The following is a 22,689-nucleotide window of genomic DNA, read 5'->3' as shown; positions in this document are numbered from 1 at the left end:
TCTAAATCCAATATCTGATCCTACTAAACGTCAGTTTTTATTAAATACTTTTTAATCTTGAGTGTGGGTCAAGTTAACAATTTTCTTTGTCTTGTATATCTATTATTTTTGGTTGAAAATCATATATTTTAGATAACATTTTATCAAGCAACTCTGGAATGGGATTTATTTTATTTTTGAGGGTTTTTGTTGTTGCTATTGTATGTTTGCTAACTTGGCTAGATTTAAATCGTGGTATTTCCTTCTTCTACATTGTTTCCCCAAAGCTGATATTTCTCATCAGATTTTATAAATGTAATTTACATTTTTTTTAGCCTGGTTTCTGAGGGACCTTTGTTTGCATAGTTTAGCGGTCAACCAATAGTTTGGCAAATGTTGTGATCACATGCTTTAAGTTTTGATTGAAGATGATATCTTCTGATTGAAGAACAGACTTGCAGCCAGTTCTTAAGTGTCCCTTGGGTCATATTTTGCTGTGCTCTCTTGAGTCTCCTGAACATAAAAATAGTTTATCAGTTAGCCAGGGATGTGTGAAGACATTACCTTAGTCCTATAGATTTCTCGCTTCCAGATTCTTCCAAGCAGATTTCTGGCTGGTCTTCCAAACACTCCAAAATGGACTAGAAAATGTTTTTCCAGTCCTGATGTGGGACACTGGTTTTCATCCTCCATTTTGAATTGACTCTTTCACCTCTGGCAACTACAGATGTTTATCCCCACAGCCAAGAATCTCATGATCTGGTGGGAGCAGGATAAGATTCATTTTCTTACACAAAGTTGTAACAATTTTTAAGAAGTAATTCTTCTCATACTTGTATCTCCCATTTATCATATATTTCAAATACCCTTAAATCGTTGACTTAGAAAATTGCATACCAGATTTTCTTGTTTTCTGCAGAGAAATTATGTGATCTCTTCATATTGCCCTTAGAAATTTCTAAGCTATTTTCTTAACTTAGTTTCTCTCTCTCTCTCTCTCTCTCTCTCTCTCTCTCTCTCTCTTTTCTAAAGACTTGTCTTGTGGCCTAACATATTGTCAATCAGGGAGGATACTCCATGTACACTTGAGGAAAATGCGTATTCTGCTGTTATTGAATGGAGTGATTTGTATACATATGGTAGGTACAAGAAATCTGCAGCATTGTTTAAGTGCTCTATTTCCATATTGATCATCTGTCTGATTATTCTACCCATTGTGGAAAGTGGAACATTAAGTAAAATTTCCTACTATTGTGGTAGAGCTGTTTTGTTTTGTTTTGTTTTCCCCTCCCTTTATTCTGTAAACATTCATTTCATGTATTTTGGATCTCTGGTGTTTGATTATAATTTTTCATGCGTATATGGTAAATATCTTCTTTGTGAATTGACCTTTTTATTTAATTTCTGTCTCTTATGTTGACATTCTTGTTTTGTTCATGAGTTATTTTATTTCCCACAGCTCTTTTCTGTGTGTTTCTTTAGCTCTTTAAGCATACTTAAAACAACTTGTTTTAAAATCACTTCCTAACATGTCTGGTGTGTTTTTCCTCAGCACTGTTTGTTTTGTTGGCCATGTTTCCCTATTTCTTTGTATGTGTTATTATCTTTTGTTGAAATTAGACATTTGAAGAATCAACAGACTCTCTCAGTCATGCTATCTGGTATGGAAGACCATTACTAATCATCAGAATCGGAAGCCTTGTGATCTGCCTGATGTAAAGGCTTATGGTCGTCTCAGGTCATATGTCGTGTCTGGACCTGAGTGTGTGTGTGCTTCTTTTTCTAATTTCCCCCAGCTGTTTCGAAATGCCTTAATTTTCCAAAGAGTCTCACCCAGAATCTCCTCAGGACCTAAATAATCTATCATGTTCTTTTGCTCACAATCCGTGCTCCAGGAATGTGTAGGTTTGAAGTCTTCCTTCAGCTGTCAGGTGCTACACCACCCGCCACTGCCCCTATGGCTTCCAGTCCAAGATCCTAGCAATGCTGCCCTGCCTGTCTGATCTCCATCAGGCAAGATAGATACAGTCCCTCAGGAAGCCATATGTCAAATATTTTACTTTACTTTTTGTGGAACAAGGCAAAGAACCTCCCAATTATGCAGCATTAGGGGGCGGGGGTGGACAGTGAGGCAAGAGTGAATAAAAATGCCACAAAATGTCCTACCATTTTGAATAGGACTTTTTCTTGTTTGGGCGTTTACCTGGTTGATGTGGGATATTTGCAGGTTTCTAGGGCTCCTATAGCTATTTTAGTCAGTCTGTGGTTGTTTATTTGATGTTTATGTTTGGACATAAGAGCCTGGAGCTTCCTGTCAACTTAGTTTCTTAAATGTAACCTAAGACACTATGGAAAGAACATAGTGACTTCTCATCTTCACTGCTTACTATATGCCAGATTCTCTACTTATGTGTTCTCCTCAGAGCAAGGAGTGCTTTCCTAGAGCAAACTAATTTCTCAATATACTACTTTGCATGGGGGAATTCGGGTTGCCAGCATCTTTATTTTTTCCACCGAAACATACTCTATAGGAGAGCTAGCGTAGTGTGATTTCTACATATATATGACTTTAATCTCTTGTTACTTGGAAATAAGTGTTCTTTCACAAGCAAAGTGCTCAACGCTGTCTGTTTAGGAGTGGAATAACATTTGTCTTTACTCATGTGGAGATGCTTGATAACTCACTTACATCTATCACATTCTCCACAATCATGAAGCTTTAACACAATAGATCAATCTACCTTAGGTTTCTTTTGTACTTCCCCTCTGATTGCTTCCAATGGTATATTAGGAAGATGGTAATAGTAGCATGAACTCACAACATAAAATAATTCATGTTTAGATCATTCGTCTGAGTAGTATGTTTGAAAATATCTCCTATTTTGAAAGATAAATTAAGCAGCACACAGTATAAGCCTCAGGCTATCACGTATCTTCGTTGCCATGGTTACAGATTTCACTTGTGTATATCAGTTATTTCTCAGCAACAAGAACTATGCATAAAACGTTGTCAATCATATGTAAAACGCACATACACATATGTATGACAAGACTGTACAGTATAGTGGTTAAAATGATGGATTCTGGCACTAGTCTTCCTGAATTTAAATCCTAGATCTACCGGTTGCTCCATCTGCAACTTTGGGCACATTACTTAACCTTGTCTGTAACTCATTTCTCTCAGGTATAAAACATGGATAAAAGTGGTATGCAGCAAAATTTTGTTATTAGAATTAAATTACTTGGTGCGTGCAAAATGCATAGACTATTTCCCGGCATATAATATAGCTTCAATAAGTGAATTTGTCAAAATTAAATGAAATGCCCAAGTTGAATTTCACTTATGTATAAGGTATACCAGGTCTTTCTTTAATTTAACTTCACATTCCACCTGTTCTGTGTGAATTTCATTTTCAACACGTTATTACACACAAATACCGTATATCATTAATAAATACCGTTCTCATTAAAATGCTGGCTTTAGCTACCGTGAGAAACTAGGCTTTATATACTATAAAACCTACAGTTTTATAGAACCTATAGTTCTATTTACTATACTAAATAGAATGACTGTAACAAGGATGGCTATAGCTATATGTATGATACTCAACAATTTTATTTATTTATTTTTTTCATTTATTTATTTCATTCAGTCATTTCATTTATTTCGTTTATTCATTTTGCGGACAGAGAGAGACAGAGCATGAATGGGGGAGGGGCAGAGAGAGAGGGAGACACAGAATTGGAAGCAGGCTCCAGGCTCTGAGCCATCAGCCCAGAGCCTGACACGGGGCTCGAACTCACGGACCGTGAGATCGTGACCTGAGCTGAAGTCGGACGCTCAACCGACTGAGCCACCCAGGCGTCCCCGATACTCAACAATTTTAAGAGTGAAATTGGTAATATGATTAAGTATGCCACGGTAACAAGGACATTCTAGAACTTTTTCAAGAAATCCAAGAGATAAATATTAGATTTAATGGCCTAGAAGCTCTAGAGGCCACGGTGAAATCACCAGGGCATAAATTACATTATCATAAAGAATATGGCTAAATAGAGGTAAAATGAATATTGTCAAAACAGAAGTCATATCACAAATCAGGTCCAGCCCGAATTTGATAACATTGGTCAGCCCTATTGCATTTGTGTAGGAGAGAATGAATAAACTCCCTTACTGAAGGTAAAATTGTCTGATACTAATATACTTAGAATAACAGTTAATAAAGGAAAGCATGGAATATGAAATAGTGTGATTTATTTTAAAAAGACAAGGAGAAATAAAGCATTATAAATGTGCTAGTTCAAAAAATTAGAAAACTGTTAAGCTGAAATATATCTGTAACAATATTAACTATATAAAGACTAAAAATACAATCACAAAAACAAAGATTATTAAAGTACATTTAAGTTTTAAAAAATACAGTATTTGTAAGATATGTAACTTAAAATAAGGCTTTGTAATTATAAAGAAAATCATGGGAAAATGTTTCATGCAAACTACCAAAAGAAAAAAACATGAACAAACACAGCTGAAATCATATTCAATGATGAAAGACTGAAAGCATTTTCTTCAAGATCAAGAGTAAGATAAAGATACCCACCTTTGTCACTTTTAGTCAACATGATACTGGAAGTCCTAGCTGGAGCAATTAGTCAAGAAAAAGACATAAAATGTATTCAATTGGAAAGGAAATAGTAAAATTATCTGTGCACAGACAGCATGATTTTCTATGTAAAAAACACCAGAAATTACACACACACACACACACACACACACACACAAACTGTGAGAATAAACAAATTCAAAACAGTTGCAGGATAAACAAATCACTTGCATTTTCATACACTAACAATAAACAAACAGAAAAGAAAATTAAGAAACAGCTCCGTTTACAATAGCATAGAAAACCAACATACTTATGGATTAAGTTAAGCAAGAAGACAAAAGACTTGTACACTGAAAGCTACAAAACATTTCTGAAAGGAAGGAAGGAAGGAAGGAAGGAAGGAAGGAAGGAAGGAAGGAAGGACGAACACAAATAAATGGAATAATATCCCATGTTCATGGATTGAAAAACTTAACACTGTTAAAATTCCATTACTACCCAAAGTGATTATTTATTTAATTTTTTATTTATTTTAGAGAGAGAGCACAAGTAGAGAAAAGGGGCAGATGGAGAGAGACTGAGAGACATAGAGACAGAGAGAGAATCTGAAGCAGACTCCATGCTGAGTGCGAGCCTGATACACAACTTGATCCCCTAACCCCAGGATCATAACCTGAACTGAAATCAAGAGTTGGACACTCAGCTGATTGAACTACCCAGATGCCCCCCAAAGTGACCTTTAAACCATTACAGATATCATGTAATTCCTATAAAAATCCCAATGATTTTCTTTTTCACAAATAGAAAATGCCATCCAAAAATTCATATGGAGTCCCAAGGATCCCAAACTGCCAAAACAGTCTTTAAAAAGAAAAAGTTAGAGGTCTCACACTTCCTGATTCCAAACCTTACTATAAAGATGTACTAATCGAAGATGTTGACTTTAATTCAGTGTAGCTTTTAGTATCAGGAAATGGATACTTATAGAACCTACCTATTTTATTACTACATTTCCCAAATATCTATTGATACATTTGAGGCTCTTTCCTGTTGAACAAAATGGGTTTATGTCCAGTGTTCCTTTTCGTTTCTTTTGACCATTGTTGTAGCTTTTCCCCTTACCCCCTTCTGGCAACTATCAGTAAGTATGACCGATCCTAATTTGTGGTTAGCAATATTTTATTTTTAGGTTTGAAAAGAAGAGAACAAAGGTTATTAGAAGGCTCTACAAAAAATATCCACACACTGAGAGACAGTCTTAAGAACTTTCTCCTAATTCACTGTTTGAGGGCTACTCTATGGACACATGAGTTGTCACTTATATGCTTAGAAATATATCATATCTTATGGTTTTTACCCTAAATACCAATTATATATTTTATGCTCAACATTATTATTACTTAATGTTATCTTACTTTCTTAAAAAATTAAATCCCTTAGAGCTACCAAGGAGAAAAAAAGCATTATTTAGAAATATACAACTTTCTTATTATATTATCATTATGACTAATAAAAGAGCATACACTATGAGCCAAGATAGCCTAAAGTATGTGGCATAACAATCCTCCTCCCTCTTAAAAATTCTTAGAGTTCTAAGATAGCAAATATTTATATCTGGTTCATGCTACATGTATAATTCAGGGGATTCTTCTTAATATGTCAACAACTTACAGAGCCAAGCTGATACGGGTTTCATTTCAACATGTACTTCTACACATGAAAAAGAAAAAAGGGGGGGGACAGTGGTATAGAATCTGGTTCTCAAATACTTCAAATTGCATTTTCCAGAGCAAGTAAAGCTCAAACCGAAAATGGCCAAGATTAAGTTCAAAGGAGTGGGGAATTACAGTCAATCGCCTACAAGCATACAGGAGAGAACTGGAATATTTGTGAAAAACCTTAATGATCGCTACATGTAGTACTAATAAATCTCTGGAAAACAATGTGTTCATAGGGTCCATAAAACCCTGAGAAGCCTAATAAATTGCAGGTATACATGAATTCTGTGAAAAGTTTTGATAAATGAGATATAAATGGGTTATATTCAGTGCCTTTGTCAGATTATTAAGAACTCATGGAATTCATTCATTAGAAAAGCATGATGAAATTATAAAATATATCAGAAAAATAAAGAAGTATTTCCAAAGAGGCAAAGTGCTAACTATGCCTTGTGGTACTTTACTCACGTAATGCGACTATATTTGAAGTATACTAGAGGATTTTACTAAAGACTATATTTCTTGTCCTGAAATTTCTGTGTAATGTGATAAATAGTATTATTTCTTAAGATCTCAGTTGTTCCATTTCATCTTGGCAGCAGCAAAATCAGGACATATGCTGATTAAGGGAATTGCTTTAAATTCACTGGAACAAATACCACCTTGTAACATTAATTTTAGAATGCTTCCCTTTTCCCATTTAGAACACCTAGTTCTAGGTTAAATGATGAATCTGTGATCTTGGAAGAAGGCAAGGTAGATAAAAAGTTATATTCTGTACTAAATTGAAAAGTTTCACTCCCTATTTTCAGACCTTTGAAGTACAGGGCAAATTCACATTGCTTTTTGTGCTGACGTATCTCTTGAAGAAATGATCCACTTTTTGCCATCAAAATGGAGTAGATGAATCTGACTCATTAAAAAATGTTATGAAAGAGGTTGTGATGATGCAGATTAATTTCGTACCATTCAGTGCTTTAGAAATTTTAAAACATTTATTATTGCCATGTTTATGTGCTTGCGCAGTTCAGTAAAATGACAGCAACATTTTATATCAAGCAGTTAGAGAAGAATGCATTTTAAAAAATACATTTATTGAGCATTTTACTGAAAATACAGGGTTGTAATAATGCATACAACAGCATTATCATAAATAGTAGCTATAATAAACAACGGTTAAAAAGATTTTATGGGAAATAATAGCCAAAAAACAGCTTTCTCTCACAGTCTAGGATATATACTTTAAAACTGCTAGAGAGTTTTCCTTCTTTTACAGTTAATGGAATGTTTGTATTTAACTAACAGCGAAAAGGTTGACAAAAAATTGTCCACCTGATTTTTGTGGGTCAGATGTTCATATATTTTTTTGCTAATTTAATTCCATAAACAGTGCCGACACATGCAAAGTGAAATAAAGAACCAAATGACATTACCTAGAGTAAAACAAATCCTGTTTCTTTTCTTTCTTAATTGCCTAGATTGTGTACTGAACTGTCCAGGCTTTAAAATAAATTCTAGACAGTTATGTGAAACTTGTCATTGCCCATATTCTTAGTGAGAATGAATAATATTTAATTACATTAACAGCACCATGGTATTAAACTTGAATTTTCAACCTGAAATGTACTATAAAAAATAAAGTTGTCTTTCTAAGAACATAAAAAAATTAGGATATGATTTTTTTAATTGAATTATTTTTAAATAAAAGGTATTGAGTAAATATCTTATGTTAGTAAATGTGAGTATACAGTTCACAATCTCTCTTTATAAAGAAATCTTCACAATTTTTTCTTAACAGAATAGGCAAGAGATTTTATAGGCAAGAGAAATTAACCTCACTCATTGTAAAGGGCAATCAGACAAGCCACAAGGTTTCAGACTGGGAGAGGGGACACATACTTCACAGCTCCCATGAGATTTACAGCACATAAAATAGACTTTTATGACCCTGGATGAGATTGTGCTTCAGACCTGGACATATCCGTTTTTTATGGTCATTAAAAGTTATTGAGTTAACTGCTCATTATACAGTTTAATCTGCACTCTTACTTTTGCTCTACTTTTAGGAAAGCTGAAGTAGTTAAGTTAAAATAAGAGTTCTTTCAAAACTTTGGAAATGTGTAAAATTTGACCTCAGGTATAACTATGTTTGCGATCCAGAAAGGTCTTGTTGACTTGATTAAGTCGTTCTTCATTTACATGCATTGCAAATACCTTTTCCCAGTCCATAGCTGGCATGTATACTCTTTTTAATGCTGTCATTGGAGAAGTTTCTAATGAAAACACATTCCAATATATTAATTTCTTATGGATGATGTTTTATGTATCCTTTTAAACAAAACTTTCTGCACCACAGTTTAGGAATGTATTCTCTTAGCATTTTCTGGAAGCATTAGAGATTTATTTTTCTTTTATATCTATGTTGGTAATCCACTTGGAATGGATTTTTGTATAAGATTATGGGGGGGGGTTGGGTCAAGCTACATTGGGGTTATTAAAGTAATTAAACTAGTAAACAAGGAGGTCATTAGACTAGGGTGGCTCTAATGTCTTGGCAGCCTGCATAAGCAAACCAAAACCTAAGCAAAAATCAATGCACTCAAATCTAAGAAAATTAAATTAAAAACAACCAATCACAAACAACCAACTAGGCTTTCCCAAATAAGGCAACCACTTAAGCTATAGCCAATCAAATAATTTCCTTGCTTTCCTTAGTCTTCTTTAAAATTTTTTTTTTTTTTTTCAACGTTTATTTATTTTTGGGACAGAGAGAGACAGAGCATGAACGGGGGAGGGACAGAGAGAGAGGGAGACACAGAATCGGAAACAGGCTCCAGGCTCTGAGCCATCAGCCCAGAGCCTGACGCGGGGCTCGAACTCACGGACCGTGAGATCGTGACCTGGCTGAAGTCGGACGCTTAACCGACTGCGCCACCCAGGCGCCCCTCCTTAGTCTTCTTTATAAAAAACTCTCCCTTAGATCCTGTTGGGGAGTGTTTCTAACCACTTTTGGTTTGGTGTTGCCTGATTTGAAGGGATGTATGATAAAGCAAACAAACAAACAAAAACAACAACAACAAAAAACAACCTCTTGAACATTTTAAAGTATCTCAGTTTATCATTTAACAAGATAAATTCACCTTAGGCTTGTACTATTTAATAACATACAAAGAATGAAAATATTAACATTTTGTCTGTTTATTTGTTTATTTTGAGACAGAGAAAGCATGCAGAGTATGTGTATGTGGGAAGAGGAGTTGCAGAGAGAGAGGGGGAGAGAGAGAATCTCAAACAGGCTCCACTCCTAGCATGGAGCCTGACATGAGGTTGCATTTCCTAGCTGTGAGACCATGACCTGCGCCAAAATCACGAGTGGAAGGCTTAACTGACTGAGGCACCCAGGTGCCCCAGGAATGAACACATTAACACTCAATTATGGCATACCTTCATAAAAATAGCCAAATATTGAGACTATCTCTATATCCAAGAGATGCTGAAAAGTTTCATACACACACACACACACACACACACACACACACACATAAACACACTAGTTTATAAGTAGTTATAAAGAAATAATTGAATTTACACAGTATACACAGGCCATAAAAAATGCAGCCAATTAAGAAAAACTGGCATTCAAAATAATTAATATAAAAGTTTGATGTTTAAAATAGGGAAGGGCCTTATTACTCCTTTTAGATAATGGTGCTGTGAAATGGAGAGGGCTTATGTGAATTCCAACTGCCATGATTTGTTTCATATGTCACACTTCTTTACCTCTGTTTGCCTCTTCCCTGCTCACGCTCTCTCTCTCGCTAAAATAAATTTTTAAAAAACATTAAAAAATAAATAAAATATGGATTACATTTATTTTACAGATACAGGACTGATCAAATATACAACTGTATTTGTGTCCTTTTTGTGAATTATGTTTTCTAGGAATTTGCCCAAATCTTCCAAAATAAATTGGCATAAAATCACTCAAGATTGAGGAGGCTGGCTCCTGGTTAAAAATTTAGGTGTGATTTTTCAGGCCTGAAAATAAGCTATTAAAAAGGCTTTACCTGACACATCTCATGGGGGACAGCTGCCCTCAACTTGGAGCACAACTAATGACTATGGTCTCTGAAGGGAGTCACACTCAAGGTCTCAGGCCCCAGGATGGTCATGCTCTCTCATATATTCACCTTGTCAGCCCCAGAACCTTCATTCCCAGGTCTTTTTAACTGAGCCCTCAGGCAGAAGTCCTCTTCAGGTGCTTCTGAAGAGCTCTCCTTACATGGAAGAAAAGGGAAACCTTGAAGACATTTTTCCCCCACTAAGACTTAGTACCCTGTATTTTCTACTCAGTCTTCCTTCACACTGCTCCCCCTCCGTGCACTTCTTGCCTCCACATCAAGGTCCAGAAAACTGCTGGAGCATTGTGTTTGCAGTTTCCTCAACAGTGACATGACCCCTACGTCTGTGGCTGTTCCACCTGACCCTCAAGCATCTGCCATGCCACACGAGATAATGGAACAGAAGGAGTCAGTGCTTTCTCAAGTTTGGACTCTTGCTTATTCCATCTCAGTAATAATTAAAGGTTTAATTCTCTTATTTTTTTTCAGCAAATTTCTTTTATCTTTTCTTCAACTGTTCATTTAAATTATTGAATATTTGATGTTTTAAGAGTAAGAAGTATCTTTTATTTTATTTTTTGGTTTTTATTTTTTATTTATTGAAATATATCTGACGTATAACGTGTAAATTTAATGTGTACAACATGTTAATTTGATACATTTATATATTGTAGATTGCCATACCTCTATCAAATTAATAATAATCATTTATTTTCTGCCGCTGGAATAATTAAGGTCCAGGCTTTCAGCAAGTTTGATGATTAAAACATAATATTGTTGTCTATATTCACTATACTGTGCATTATATCTTTGTTTCCATTATACAGCATAGCATTACCAACCAGAGTCACCACATTATACCTTAGATCCTCAGACCTTATTCACCTTATAACTGAAAGTTTGTGCCATTTACCAATCTGTCCATATTTCCCCAACCCTTTGCCCCTAGCGACCACCTTTCTACTCTCTTTTTCTATGAGCTCAAACTTTTCTTTCTTTTTTGGGATTCCACATGTAAATGGTATCATATGGTATTTGTCTTATTTCATTTAGCATAATATTCTCCAGGCTCATCTATGGTATAGAAAATGGCAGGATTTTCTTCATTCTTAGGGCTGAATAAAATATTCCATTCTATGTATATATTCAAACATTCATCCATTCATTCAGGGATGGACAAATTATTTCCATATCTTGACCATTGTGAATAATGTTACTATTAATAATGGGAGTACAAATTTTTCTCTGTTGTAAAGACTTTGTTTGCTTTGGGTATGTGTCCTGAAGTGGGGTTGCTGGATCATATGGTTCTACTTTTAATTTCTTAAGGAAAGCCCATATTGTTTTGCATAGTGGCTGTATCAGTTTACATTCTCACCAACAGTGTAGAAATGAACATTTTTTCAGTACGTCCTCACCAGGATTTGCTATCTGTTGTCTTTTTGATAATAGTCATCCTAGAAGATGTCAGGTCATATCTCATTATGGTTTTGATTCTCATTTCCCTGATGATTAGCCACACTGAGCAGCTTTCCATACATCTATTGACAATGTGTATGTTTTCTTTGGAAAAAAAAGTCTGTTCAGTTCCTCTACCCCTGTCTTAATTGATTTTTTGTTTGTTTTTTGGTTTGAATTGTAAGAGTTCCTTGTATATTTTGGATATTAACCCCTTAGTGGATATGTGATTTGTGAATATTTTCTCCCATTCCATAGGTTGCTTTTTCATGTTGTTAATGGTTATCTTTGCTATAAAAATGCATTAGTTTGTTGTAGTACATGTCATTGTTTTTGCTTTTGTTTCCTTGCTTTTGGTGTGAAATCCCCAAAAATCACTGCCAAAATCAATGTCGAGGACCTTAAGGAGCATATACCCTCTTTTTCTAGGAGATTTATGATTTCAGGTTTTATGTACAAGTTTTTATTCAATTTTTGGGTGGATTTTTTGTATGATGTTAGTGAGGGATCTACTTTTACTCTTTCATTCTTTTGTATATACTGTCCAGTTTTCCCAACACCATTTATTTAAGAGATTATCTTTTCCGCATTTTTTTTTCTCGGTTGCTTTGTAGAAATTTAACTGATCATACATATAGTAGTTTAGTTCTGGACTTTCTATTCTGTTCCATGGATCTATTTGACTATTTTTATGCCAATACCCTACTATAGCTTGGTGAGATAGTTTGAAATCAGGAAGTGCGATGTCTCTAGCTTTATTCTTCCTTAAGATTGCTTCAGGTTTTTGTGGTCTTTTGTGGTTCCATACAAAACTTACAATTGTTTTGTTGTTGTTGTTGTTTCTACTTCTATAAAAAATGACACTGGAATTTTTATAGGGATTGCACTTAATTTGTAGATCACTTTGGGTAATATGAACATATTAACAGTATTAATTCTTCTAATCCATTAATGTAGACTATCTTTTCAATTTTTGTGTCTTCTTCAGTTTCTTTGATCAAGGTCTTATCATTTTCAATGTACAGGTCTGTTACTTCCTTGGTTAAATTTATTCTTTGGAATTTTATTCTTTTTTATATTATTGTAAATGGGATCATTTTCTTAATTTCTCTTTCTGATAGCTCATTATTGTATAGAAATGCAACTGATTTTCATATATTGATTTTGTATCCTGAAAATGTATTGAAATTGTTTATTAGTTTGACAATCTTTTGGTGAGTCTTTAGAATTTTTTTTATATATAGTATCATGTAATCTGCAAATAGAAAAATTTTACTTCTTCCTTTCTGTTTTGGATGCCTCTTTAAATTTCTTTTTCACACCTAAATATTCCCAGGATAAATCACATGTTGAGTTACAAACAAATCTTAACATTGAGAAGATTTAAGTCAAATCAAGCATCTTTTCTGACCACAATGGTAATAAACTAGAAATCAATTATAAGAAGAAAGCTGGAAAATTCACAAATACGTTGAGGTTAAACAACATGTTCCTGAACAAACAATGGTCCAAAGAAGAAAACAAAAGAAAAATCAGAAGATATCTTGAGACAAGTGAAAATGGAAAGACAATATACCAAAACTTATGCAATGCATTAAAGAAGTTCTATGAGGGATTTTTTTAGATAAACATCTATATTAGATAAACATCTATCTAAAAATCTCAAACAACCCAATTTTATAATTTACATAATTAGAAAAAGAAGAATAAACTAAACCTAAAACTTGCAGAAAGAAGAAAATAACAAAGATCAGACTTAAAATATAGAAAAGATTATGGAAACTAAAAGCTGGTTTTTTTAAATCCATAAACAAACTACATGAACCATTAGCTAGAATAACCAAGAAAAAAAAAGAGAGAAGATTCAAATAAATAGAATTTTAAATGAAAGAGAAGGCATCACAACTGATACCACAGAAATACAAAGGATCATGAGATTACTATAAACAATTATATACCAACAAATTGGACAACTCAGAAGAAATGAGTAAGTTCCTAGAAACATACAACTTACCAAGACTGAATCATGAAGAAATAGGAAAGACCAATTACAAGTAAGGAACTTGCATCAATAATCAAGGACCTTCCAACAAACAAAAGTCCAGGAACAGAAGCTTTACTAGTGATTACCAAACATTTAAAGAAGACTTAATACCTATCAATCCTTCTCAAATTATTGTAAAAAATAAAAGAAGAGAGAACAATTGCTTTTTTAAGACTCTTTTTAAAGTAATCTCTACATCCAACTTGAGGCTTAAATTCAAAAACCTTGAGATTAAGAGTCAAATGCTCCACCAACTGAGCAAGCCAGGCACCCAGTACTTCACTCATTTTACAAGGGCAGCGTTACCTTGATAATAAAACCAGACAAAGACATTTAAAAAAAGCAACAAAAATAGGCCAATGTTCCTGGTGAACATAGATGAAAAATTTTTCAACAAAATATTAGCAAACTGAATCCAGCAATACATGAAAAGGATCATAAACCATGATCAAGTGGGGTTTATTCCAGGGATGCAAGGCTGGTTCAATATCCACAAATCAGTCAATGTTATATACCGCATTAAGAAAATAAAGGATAAAAATTATGTGACCATATCAATACATGAAGAAAATCATTTGACAAAATTCGACTTTTCTAATAAAAACTCTCAATAAACTGAGCATAGAGGGAAAACACTCAATATAAACAATAAATGACATGCCCACAGCTAACATCATGCTCAATGGTGATATTCAGAAAGCTTTTGTTCTAATATCAGGAAAAAGATAGGATGCCCACTCTCATCACTTTTATTCATTTTTGGCTTTTGCTTTAATTGGCTAATTCTAATACCTGGCAATTCAGACCTAACTCTTCCAGCTCAGTTGAACTCTAGACAAATATGTTAATAATATAGAATATATAATATATACTATGTCAGATATGTAATGGCATATATACTAAATACATAAAAGCTCTCTTACTAGAGATTATATTAGTATTTTAATATCGAATTTTTTACCTTATCTCTATTTTCTCTAGTACACATTTGTTTTAATAACTTTTTGGATAACAACCTATTTGATAATTCATCCATTTCTGTTCTAATTTTGTTACTCCTAACTTCTAAATATGAATAGTAATTGATTTTCAACATTTTTATATACATAATTTTAATGCTATAAATCTCCTAACCTGATGACTTTTGCTGCATTCCACACTTTTCTTATGTTTTATTTTCATTATCATCCAATTGAATGCTTTCTATTTCTGTTAAGATTTTTTTTTCATTGATTCATGGGTTATGTCAAATGCTACTGCTACTTCCAAATATTTGGGATATTTTTTCTTTTGTTATTGTATTCTAATTTCATTTTATGGTAGTCAGAAAATATTCTGAATGATTTTAATCTTTTATTGAGGCTTCCTTTAATGGTTCACTATACATCTAGTTTATACATGTCTGTGTACTGGGGAAAAATGTAGATTCTGCAGTGTTCTATGTATGTCTATAGTTTAATTCATAAATTATGCTCAGATTTTTTATACTACTTATTTTCTATTTATTCTATCAACCGTTAAGACAGATGTATCAAAATTCCCTGTGGTTGTGAGTGTATGTACATCTTTTAATTCTATTTTTTCTTAATATATTTTATAGCTATGTTGTTACTTATTATAAAATTAGGATAATATTCTTGACGGATTGACTAATTACTTGATAATATTAATGTTATATCACTTAGCATTTTTAATCCCAATGCCCATATAATAGTAGTTGTTCAATACAATTTAACTTATTTAATTGATGAAACTTTAGACATCTTTTATTATACATTGTTATGCCATGTGTGCCTTACTCTGTTCAGTATCAGACACTGAGCTTTTCAGAAGATAGTTTGGGCATATATATTTCAAATATTTAAATATTTACATGAATAGGGACGTTGAGTAAAATCCACTGTTTGAAAATAATGACTTAAATTTCTACAAATGATAGTATGCTTAGGTAAATTTAACCTACAAATTTTAACTACTAAAAAAAACTGTTTAAAAATATAAAAATTTCCCTGAGTTTCTGATCATCGGATGTGAGCTGAGGAAAGCTATTATATTTGACTTCAAATATGATTGCTTTATTATTTCTTAAGTATCCTGTCATATTTCAATATCTGCTAAAGAGATATTAAATAAAACAGGAATTAAAGGAGACAAGAAAGAAAATGAGACACTTGTCATTGATTGTAGAGCTCAGATATTTCACAAATGGGCCAAATGAAAGGTGGGAATAGTTTAGATAAGCATCATGAATTCCTGTTGTAATCTTTCATATATTCACAAGACAACAAATGTGCTTAATTTTTTCTATGTACTTTCGGCTTAAAGAGAGAGAATAATTTATAATGCAAATTGACTCAGTGCTAATATTTTTTAATATGTCCTGGAAAATGATAGAATGTGGAAATAAGGGCACTATTTTTTATATCCATACAAAAAATAAGTTAAATAGCAAGTTGATATCTCTGAATCTTAGCTTTACTGGCCATTACCACTCATGCTCCCTTTTTTTAATGAGAAGAATAAAGATTGAGGATTGAAAAGACTTGTCCAAAGTAACCCAGTCAGATGATAATGAAAACTACAAAACAGAACATTTTCATATGTCATTCTCTTTTATAAAGGTGTATCTGAGAAATCTTTGTTAACTATAATCTAAACTCAATAACAAAAGGATGCTATGCCAAAGAGCTATATTATTCTTGTGTACCTAGATAAGGTAATTATCTAGTGGAAATAAAGTAGTCAAGAGTATACAGCAACTAACAGAAGAATGAATCAGGTTGGTTTTCAAATGACTTCACTAAAGGGAACCATATCACAACTAGATATTAGATGTTTAATGACAAAGTGTTTTAATTTATGGCTAATGCTTCCTGAGCTGACAACTTCAAGATTCCTATAGAACAATTTAAAGACTCAGAAGTAAGTAAAAACTCAAAAATTTAAAAAGATTTATAAAGCTACTTTTTGTCAATAATTCAGAGTTAGTTTCTTTCATTTTACATTATTTTCATACAAAATGTCAATATTTATTTGAGAAGCACAAGTCTCAGAATGGGACAATGAATAGTGAGAGTATAGATTGAACATATAGGTGCCTTGCATTTGCATAATTCATCTTGGATATCCAGGTAATATACTAACACATGTTGAGTTAAAGTCATGGAAAATTTTAGTGGTATTATATTGTGGAGATTCTAGTTTTACATATACGTCATTTATTATGATTCTCAGGGAAGTATCAATGACAATAGAAGATGCATTCCAAATTCCCTATCAGAAAACAACCATACATGAAACGTGAATGTTGTCTTTGTTCTTCTCTCCTTTATCACATGCATGCACATGTAACACATACACAAAGTCAGCAAGTAGTAACAACTGTATATTGTAAGTAGTTTTTAAATTTTATGTCTGGTCCTTTATCCATCCTCTGAGTTATGCTCACCTCCTAACTGATCATCCTTCTCCAGTACTGTCAATTTGCAATCATAATGATTGTATAAAACATAAATATGGTTATATTACTCCTCTACTTAACCTGGTCTTAAAATGAGTCCTATTATTTTATTTTATCCTAACATTTCTCCCATTTGTTCTATCTTCCTCTACTTGACATTTTCCCTCTCATATTCCCACTGAATAACTTCCCTCAAGTAATCAGCTCATTTGTTTGAAATTATTTTTTGACATCTACGTTGCACCTGGCAACATGCAAGATCTAAAAAGAAAGCATGAGAAATATTTAAATGAGCAAAACTTTCTCTCACATCTGGAACTTCATATTCTTAGTCTATCCAGACAAAAGGGAAATATACTAACCTTCCATCTTGTTTGTTATAAAATATAACCAGTGAGTAAAAGCAGTTGTAATTTCAGGAAATGCAAATAGAAATACTAAAATGATATTAGCCACAAAGATAAGCTCAGACACAAAATATTTAGTTCTGATAACAAAATTAGTTAGATGATTTTTTATTACTTGGTGAGAAAAAGGGTTGTGAAAATGTTTTATGATAAAAACATATTAGGAAATGGTTGAATAATTAAATATGTGGGAAATGTGGCCTCAAAAAACTTGGAGAAGAAAATAAAAGGAAAGGAGAATGGACAGCAGAATGAATTGGAAAAGGGTGTGAATGACATCAGAAATAATTTCAAGAAATATAACAAGTCTTATAGGAGAATTAAAATTTGTAATTCTGTTGGAGAGATCAGAATTCGCAATACAAAATAAATTTAATGATGGTTCTAACTGGAAATATTCTAGTGGTAAAGTATATGCAAAATACCTTGTTCCTAGGTAAATAAACGGGAAAGTAAAAAGGATATGAGTGGCTTTTTATTAATGGTAAAATTAATGTAGAAATATTATACGAAGTATGAGTCATGAAAAACAAACCATGTTATATTAAAAAATTAATAAAACTATCCAGTTATAAACTCTAAAATATAATAGAACACTGAGAAGTAAAGAGAAATATCACTAAGTTCTTTGCTAAAAAATCATATTTTTGCATATGTTAAGAGTAGTTAATAAAAAGAATATAAATCGTAAAATCAGTGGACAACATAAAAAAAGACCTAAGAAAATGATAATAGCAAAAGGAAGACTACAGGATGAAAGTATAAAAAAGATAAGAGAATCAAAACCAAACATCCCTCATAACAATAAATGTAAATGGTTTAAATTTCCATATGAAAAGCAAATACCACTCAGATTTGTGTGCAAGTGGTGTGTGTGTGTTTTTAAGTAACTGTATCTAAGTTGTTGTGTACTTTTTATTGTTTTTTTTTTTTTGAGAAATACAAAACTAAAAGCATAAAATGTTCTAGTGTTATCTATAGCCAGATTTTCCATCAACATTCCTTGGAACTTTGTAAGATATAGTTTCACTTTTTCACGGTAGAGAGATATATTGGTAGAATAAGTAATGCATTATTTCCTTGGGGGAAAAAGTCTAAACTGAAGAAACTCATCTAACTCAGCATTCAAAAAATCAGTTTTTAAATTATAAGACAGTTATAATTATTTTTTGTGCTAAATCCTTATGGTACCACTCTTAATCTATTTTGAGAATGTTTTAAAGGTAGAACAAGCATAACAAACAAAAAGTACAGAAAAATAATTAAGAAGTTAAATTTGGGTTCTAAAGAAATTTCAGGTAAATTAAACAAAATTGAAATACAAAGGAGAAAAATTACAATGAAAATTCTAATTTCCAATGTTTCTTCCTGGTGGAAGCAAATACATAAGTGTAAGATGGATTCAAATAAAATGTATGACAACCAAATCAGCTTGGAGTCATAAAATTATAAACTTTTAACATCTGCTATAAAAATTTAGCCCATCCTGGCAATACCCTCAGAGAATTAAGAAGCATAACTTAAAGTGACATTTGCTTGGATACCACATGCTTGAGGCCCCAGATAATGCCAGCATTCTCTCAATGTCTGCAACCTTAATATCTATTCTTTTAAATATTTGGCAGAGCAGCTCACCCTTCTACCAAATTGCCCTGTATTAAATTGTAGATATTTTTTCATAGGTGGATAGAGCAAAATTCATTTCCAGCTAAATAAAGTTTCATTCATAACTAGATTATAAAAATAAAAGCAAAGAATGTACCTCTTTAAATTCTTAAAGAAAATAACATTATAAACATAAAGGGCATTTGCACATTTCAGACTATATGGTACATATGCAAATGTTTGTATAAAGTGAAACTAGTATTTATGTAAAATGAAATATAGCTGAGAAAAATTAATGGGCTTAGAGAAGTGGAAAACATGGGAAAGTGTGATTCTTGTTCAAGTTTTTATAATTACCTTGATAAAATATCTCATTCCCTCATCACAAAATATCTGTGAAATACACATCATTATACCTTTTTGACTGTTAAAACATTTCTCAGAGTTGTTAAGTAATCTACTCCTTTTCAGACAATGAGCAGATGACAAAGCATGATTGGAAGCCAGTTCTGACTGATTGCGATAGTTATCTTTGTGGGTTTCATCTTGATTGTTGTTTTCAATACACTTAACCAAGGGCATGTCCAATTCTGTTGGAGGATGGACTTTAGTGGGAAGCAGAGATGAGAGGGAAAAAGTTTTGGGTTCACCTTAATGACTACTAGGAGATGCAAAACAATAGATTTTTTTTAAGGAACATAAAAAGTACGCTTGTAATTAAACCAGTGTCCAAACAAGGCTTTAATTCTCAAACACAGGCTATATTAGGAAAATGATGGGGGATGTGCTTCTCAGAGAGCATATGGCATTTACCTTTATTTTGAAAAACAAAAGGTACAAAACATCTCAGAAATGCCCGTATTTAAAGACAGGTGATATGAGGGTTTATGTAGGCAGCCTGACAGATACCTGATAATTTCCATGAAATATTAATTTTCATTTCCTATCACAAATAGGAAAGTAGTTACAGCTTATTATTTTAATGTCTCTGGCTGGAATGCGACACCATCATAAATACCCCCAGAACCTATGTCTCTAGCAGAATGAAGAGAACAAAGAAAATACCTTAAACTTTGGATGAACAGGTTGTCCTGTGCCACACAAGATAAGACATCATACCCCTTTCAACCAAATCCTTATCTTCCACTAAGGTTTGGGGTGGGGAATAGAGGTAGAAAGGGAAGAACTGGCAAAATAGGGCGATGGAAACGTCTGAGGTGGCTTGTTGATACAGGCAAAGCCTTAGTGGCTTCATGCTAAATTACAGAAATGATTTAAAAGATAGGCTATTTCTCTTGGGAAATAAAACTTCCTTGTGGGAAGATGAAGCAAAGTCTGATATTGGGGCTTTAATGAAATTTCAGATGTGGGAACAAGAGTCCAGGTCCTTTAACCAATGCTGCATACCAGCTGAGATCATCTGCCTATTCCCTACACACTCAGGTAGAAAAAAAGCGGACACATTTCAAAATCCAGTCTTGAAACTGTAGCTCAAATGTGAAAAATAAGTTCAAAGTTGTCCACAATACATTAGAGTGAAATAGCTGTCCATCTTCGGCCTGGCAGGCCTGCAAATCATGGCAAGTATGAAATCATTTTACAGTAAGAAGACAAGGCAACAAAAGAACATGCAAGCAGCAGATTGGGAATTCATTCTATAATATATAATGAACGAAAAATACAAAATGCCCCCAGGAATAATTCTATAGAAGAATGAAATGACAATAATGTTTTTATAAAATAAGAATCTATCCAGGAGAAAACAGTAGATTAAAATAAGAAATTTTAAAGTCAAAGAAATAAATGTGTTCCAAAATAAAAAAAAAAAAAAAAAAAAGAAGAAGGAAGAATTAGAAGAAGAAATAGAAGAAGAAGAAGGCGAAGAAGAAGAAGAAGAAGAAGAAGAAGAAGAAGAAGAAGAAGAAGAGAAGCAGCAGCAGCAGCAGCAGCAAGGACATTTTTCACATTGAAAAATTTTAAAACCTTCTATAAAATCAAGGTTTGGTGAGGGTGTGGGGCAATAGTGGGGTGTGGGGAAAATTATAATTTGTAGAATTATAGATTTGTGTAACTCTTGCAAGGACATGTGGTAATATGGAGCAAAATTTAAAGTGTACATATGGCTTGACTGAGCTATGAATCTCAAAATTCAATCTAAAATACACTTGTATACATATGCTAAATTATAAACAAGGAGGTTTATTATCATATTACTTGTTTGGTATCATATTTGTAACTTATAACACATTGGAAACAACCAGGATCCCTATAAGGAGTTCGCTGGAAAAAATATTATGCAACAGCTAAAAATACCCTGAGATATATCAATATGTCTTTAGATGTTTTGGGGCGACACTAGTGAAATTATACTTCTGAGGAAATAGATGTCATAAACACGAACGGCTTAGTTACCAGCAAAGGTGAATCAAGACACCAACATGATGTCTGGCCAGATTAACCACACTTTATTCTCAGAAATAAACAGAGCCACGTCCCACAGTAGGGGGACAGAGCCTGTGTTCCCATGCGGTAGGGGGCAGAGCCTGTGTGGTAAACTCACTACACTGAGAAACAGAACGAAAAAGAACTGAGAAAGACTGTCCCAACAGAGGCAGTGGCTGAAACACCTATTTGGAATTATTTTTATCTCAATCTCACCAATCTGATAATTCGCGGCTTCCTGAGAGAGAAGGAATAGAGAGAGCAGACATAGGAAGTTGTATTCCTTACTGTACTCTCTGGAGGAGTGAGTTTCTTACTCTAGAAGCCACTAGAGAGAGCAATGAGAGAGAATATTTCCTTCTGGTGTGAATAAAGCCAGATGTGAAGCAATGTTACCTTAGAAACCTCTTTATGCAAATTCAACGCATTTCCCTCATAAGAGTTCATGTAACACCTCATAAATGAAATCCAACTTGCATGTAGGAAACGAAAAAGGTGAGCATGACACCCCCCGCCCCCGCCAAAATCAACACTTTATCCATAAGGATAGTTTTTATTCAAACATGAGCTGAATTTGCCCATAAAAACATGGTGAATGAGGTAGTTTACCGTGAGTTCTCTTTACCTTCCAATCCCCTTTTCCATTTTTTCCTTTCTGTTTCCAGATCTCACTATTTTTCTTTCTCCCATCCACCTTCCCCCTCCATCTTCAGGCTAGTCGTGTTCTTAAATTTTCTGAAGTTCCATCAAATAATGCAAAGCCTGGCATTAGTTTCTTAAGTCACTACATAACCCATGGTAAACAGGTAGGGTCAGATTAGAGAAAACACAGTTTTTGCAGAAAGATA

Source organism: Panthera onca, chromosome B3, assembly GCF_046562875.1.
Source record: "Panthera onca isolate mPanOnc1 chromosome B3, mPanOnc1 haplotype 2, whole genome shotgun sequence".
Classification (NCBI taxonomy): domain Eukaryota; kingdom Metazoa; phylum Chordata; class Mammalia; order Carnivora; family Felidae; genus Panthera; species Panthera onca.
Note: the sequence above shows the minus strand (reverse complement) of the source record.